Genomic DNA, 5,453 nt, shown 5'->3' with positions numbered 1-5,453 from the left:
TGTCTCTCCTCTGTGTTCTTGTTTTTTTTTTTTATATTTTATTTTAAATTATTTATTCCACCCCCCTCATTGTTTTGTGGTCACTGTCTGCTCTCTGTGTCCATTTGTTGTGTACTTTCTGTGTCTGCTACGTGGGCCAGCTGTCCACTCAGGCTTGCTCACCATGTGGGACAGCTTGCCTTCACCAGGAGGCCCCAGAAATTGAACCCTGGACCTCCTATATGATAGATGGGAGCCACGTCCGCTTTCCCTGCACTCCTCTTTTAAAGTCCAGTGTGGTTGGGTTGCATTGAGTGAACTAGGTCACATACCACACTCTGTTTGCAAGGGAGGCAGAGCTTCAAGCAGTATGCCTGGTCATTGCCTTTGTATAAGGGGAGAAGAAACCTGAAATAAGGATATGCATAGACATTTGGGCAATGGTGAATGGCTTTGCTGATTGGTCAGGGACCCAGAAGAAGCAAGATTGGAAGGAGTAAAGGAGATCTGGGGAAGAGGCATGGTGGTAACCTAGGAATGGGCACAGATTGTATGTCAGGGTCGATAGGAGAGCATCGACCACAGAGAAGGCACTGTATAAACCAGGTGGACGGAAATCTTGTCCAGTGGAGACCTCTGTTCTTGCCCACCCTTGGGCACCATGAGCCCTTGAAGAGCTGGCCATGGTGGTAGAGTTGGAGTCTAGGCATGGGCCCAACAGTGATTTAACCACTGTTTAGCTTACCCACAGCAGAAACCAACGCCAAGTTCTCAGTGGGGCACCATCAGTCAAGCCTATCTCTTGGTAGCCTGTTGATAATAATGTACCCCATCCACCCTGGACTGTAACTGACATCCACTCCAGGTCCAAGTTTGCACGATTGCTAACATGTCCACCAAAACCATCCTCTGAGGCTTCCACGGTGCCTGTCTGACGTTGCCTTTAGAGTGCAGGGCCACGTGATCCATAGATCCAAGCATGCATGCCATCACCCTGAAGAAGCTGTCTGCTAAAGCAGCACAATGGTTTGCTAAGGCTCAGCTCAGGGACAACACCCTGCAGAGAGAGGGTGCTGTCCTCCAACACGTGGTGAGTGTGCTGAACCAACAGCTGACATAGGGTTATGGACCCCAGAAAAAAAACGTTCTTAATCCCATTCCTGTGGGTATGATCTCATTGTAAACAGGACCTTTTAAAGATGTTATTTTATTTGTTTGTTTATTTTTCTTTATTTTCTTTTAATGTTACATTAAAAAAATATGAGGTCCCCACATACCCCCCACCCCACCCACCCCTTAAAGATGTTATTTTTAGTTAAGGTGTGGCCCAACAGAAGGAGGGTGGCCCTCAGTCCTATTCCTGGAGGCCTTATAGAGAGAAAGCCATGGGAAGGAACCAGAAGCTGGAGTCAGTGGAACCCAGAAAAGAAAGGAGAAGGCATTGCCAAGTGATGGGAAAGCCAAGTAACCCCAAGGATTTCCAGATGGACAGAATGCCCCCGATCCCAGAAGGAAGCAAGCCTTCTAGCTTCTGAAACTGTGAGCCCATAAATCCCCCTTGTTAAGCCAGCCCTTGTGCAGTAGTTGTTACAGCAGCCTAGCAACTAAGATAGTCTTCAATCAGTAGCATATCGAGTGTGGGAACCAAGGGTGGAAGCAGGATGACCCCTCTCACCATTGTGCCCAGTGAGCACCCCTCGAGGAAGTGGAGATTCTCATCCCATAACTTTAGGCTCTGCTGGCTGAGAGGTCCTGGTTCTCAGGAGAACATTTCCACAGAGGACATGGAAAGATTCTGGTGGAACTTGAAGCTATACCTACCAGCTGACCCCTTTGGGCCTCATACCTGAGGACTAGCTGGCACAGAAAAGAGTTGCTACTCTGGCAGAGTAACACATACTGATTACTGTGGTGTCCCCAGACACTTCAAAATCTGTATTTTTTTTTCTTTTAAAAAATGAAGTATTTCAGGCATGCCAAAATATATAAAAATTGTTTTGCAAACCCTTGTGTTCCCTCCACCCACATTTAGAAATTAAATGTAAACATTCTCCCCAAGTCTGTTTCTTTTCTGTCCCTAGGCGGTAACCACTATCCTGAATCTGGCTTTATTATTCTCCATGTGTTTCTGCTTTTACTACACAGGTATGCATGGTTTTGCATATCTAAACGCGTTGTGGAAATGTCATCATAGTCTATGGATCTTCTGCTACTCCATGTTTTTTCTCAGCCTTATGTTTTGAGATATATCTTTATTGATCTATAGTTTATCCATTCTAGTGGCCTTCTGCTGTTCCATAGGACAGGTACATTACAATTGTTTAAATCCACTTCTCTGTTAATGGACATCTGGGTTGTCTCTGGTTTACATTGTCACATAGAGTACTACACAAATGTTCTAGCCCCCGCCTCCCAGCCCACCAAATGCCAGTTTCTCTGGAACATTTGTTCAGTGTGGATTGCTGTGTTATGCTCTCCAAATAGTTGTACCAGTTGGCCCTCTGTCCAGCAGGCTATTAGGATTCTAGCTATTCCACTTCCTTGTTAGCATTTAGGATTATAAGGCTTAAAATATTATCCAGACAGATGGGCATGAAATGGCATCTCCTGGGACTTTGATAATTGGTGAAGCTGAACATCTTTTCGTATCAAATTCCACATTTTCAAAATAGAAATATTGATTTCTGCCACTTTCCTTCCCATGCAGTCTTCTCTGTCTCAGTGAACCTAATATGGTTCCTGCTCAGGCTTCAGGAGTTAGCCTTGAATCCTCTCTTGCCCATCACTTCCCACATTCAATCTTCAGCAAGTTCTTGGGATTATCACCCCCCTCCCTGGCCCCGACCAAGTGTAACTCTAACCTGTGGACTTCTGGAAACTCAACTGCCCTCTTCGTGTCCAGCCCTGGACATGGAAAGCTGGAGTCGGTTTCACTGGGTATGTGCTGGAGCTGCTGCTTCTCAACCAGTGTATCTCTTCAAACTTAGATTTCTGTGATATGCATATTCACCATGCATTTCTGGTCCCACGTGGTTCGGGTCTTCCATCACAGTTTCCCAGAGTTCCCACACTCCTCACCACAGCTTCTTTGCCTTCCTTGCTGGGTAGGAACTCCATGAGGGCAAGGATATCGCTGCATTTTTTAATTTTAAATTTTCTACCGCTGTAGCTCTAATATCTGGCACGCTTGTGGGAGCTTAGTGAAGGTTGTTGATGGACTTGCTGCATTGCTGGGTCAATGCAGGTCGTTTAAAGGATCCAGGTACTCTGTAGGGGGTCTCAGTGGTCCCAAGAATAGCTGCCAGGCCTCCTCCATGCCCCAGTATCACCAGGGATGGACACACCTGGAAATGGTGTCTGCTCCAATCTGGTAATCACCTGGAGGATTCACCAGCTCTCTTCTCTCCACTAACGGTCACTGCATCTGAGATGCCCCCATTACCTTACACACCATACTTCCCCTTTTGGCTCTGAGCCCTTTGTCCCTGGAAAGACCTCTCCCGAAGAAAAGGGAATGGAAACCTTCTCCACCAGCTCTTTGTTGTGCAAACAGAAAGCGGGCAACTGGAGAGTTGTGAATGTAAGGGCTTCCTTCCTTGGAGCCCTCCTCACACCGTGCCTGGCTGGGCTCTCCACTACTCCAAGCCATGGGAGGGGGCCTCCAAGAGAATGACTGAAACAGATCAGGGGTGCCCATAAGGAGGAGGCCTGGTACTTCATCGGCCATTTGGGTGGTTTGAGCTGGGTGAGCTAGAAAAACAGCAGCAGGGCAAAAAGGGAGGACCCCAGTGGGGGAGCCTGCTTTGTCCCCATGTGTGAGCTTCCTGTGGGCCAACTCCAATGAAGGCAACTTGCCTGGCTTGGCTGTCTTTCTGATGCCATGTCCAGGAGAGCTGCTGGCTGCACAAGGGGACCCCTGTGGAAGTTATTTTAGGGGACGGGAGCTTAAGGGCAACAGAAAAATCTCTTCCTTCTCAGGAAACTGTGCAGGGGACAAGTGCTGCATGGCCTCTCGAGAGCTCACTATTGGAGAGTTAAGTCTAATTTCTACTTAAGTTGAAAGATTTTTGCCCCTTCCCATTTCTCTCCTGCCTGCCAGAACATACCAGCAGGGAAAGGAAGAACCAGGAGAGATGGGAGGGGGGGTGTGAAAAACTGCCCACTGGTTTATGCAGATGGGGGCCATAGGCCAGACCAGCTGGGCGGAAGAGCATTATTAACCTGGACAGGAGACTGAAGTACGAAATTGACCAGGAAGTGATGCGAGCTGCTTGGGATGTTTTAAGGGATGGAAAATAAAGACTTGACCAAGCACAGATGGAGAGGGTAATTAAAAAAAAAACTGTTTGTGTTCATACCTCACTTGGTCTAAATCATCATCTAGGGCTAAAGGTACAATATCCTTTCAGCAAACCAAAGGGAAAGTAAGATAGGGAGAGAGGGGAGGTAAAACCATCCTAAATGTTTTAACCAACGCCTAGGGGATGGGGAGAGGAAGGAGGAAGTGAAAGCAGCTGGTATTTTGCTTTCAAATAATTGTAGAAAAGTATGCATCTGATTATGAGAGTGGGGAAAGAGATTTGATCAGTGCAATAGAAAGGTAGAGAATGACAAATTAGCAAGGGGAAAATGGAATGAATAGTAACTTGAAAGAGAAAATAATTACATAAATAATGTAAAGCAAGTAGTAAATATACTAAAAAGAAAAAAATTAATAGGAAATATATAGGGAATGGAAAGAATGATATCAAGTAGTTTGGTCATTATACTAAATGTGAATGGACTTATTTCTACCATTAAAAGAGAGATTGTCAGCTTCCAATCCCTGGTCTTGTGGGTGTAAATCCATCTGTAAATAAGACCTTTGAAGGTATTATTAGGGGAAGTGAATGTGGCTCAAGTGATTGGGCTCCTGTCCAGCACATGGGAGGTCTGTAGTTCGGTTCCTGATGCCTCCTAAAGAAGACAGAGAACTGGCGCAACGGACAGGCACAGTGAGCTGATGCAACAAGATGACATAACAAGAGACACAAGAAGAAAAACATAATGAGAAACACAACAAAGCAGGGAATGGAGGTTCCTCAAGCGATGAGGCGCCTCCCTCCCACATTGAAGGTCCTGGGTTTAGTTCCCAGTGCCTCCTAAAGAAACAAGGAAGACAGACACAGCAAGTGCAAACAATGAGGGGGTGAGGAGAAATAAATAAAATAAATACTTAAAAAAAAAGATGTTTTTAGTGAAGCTGTACCCAAACTGAGTGAGGGTAGACCTTACGCCAACATGGCTGGAGTCCTGATAAGCAAAGGAAATTGGACACGGTAGGAGAAGCCATAGGAGAAGCAAGAAGCCAGAGTCAGTGGAATTTAGGAGAGAGGAAAGATATTAACCTGTGCCTTGCATGTGATGGAAAACCCAAGGGATCCCAAAGATCAGCAGATAGTAACCCTGAGAGGAAGCAAGCCTTCTAATCTCTA

This window comes from Dasypus novemcinctus, chromosome 21 (genome assembly GCF_030445035.2).
Source record: "Dasypus novemcinctus isolate mDasNov1 chromosome 21, mDasNov1.1.hap2, whole genome shotgun sequence".
Classification (NCBI taxonomy): Eukaryota; Metazoa; Chordata; class Mammalia; order Cingulata; family Dasypodidae; genus Dasypus; species Dasypus novemcinctus.
This window is presented reverse-complemented; position numbering follows the sequence as displayed.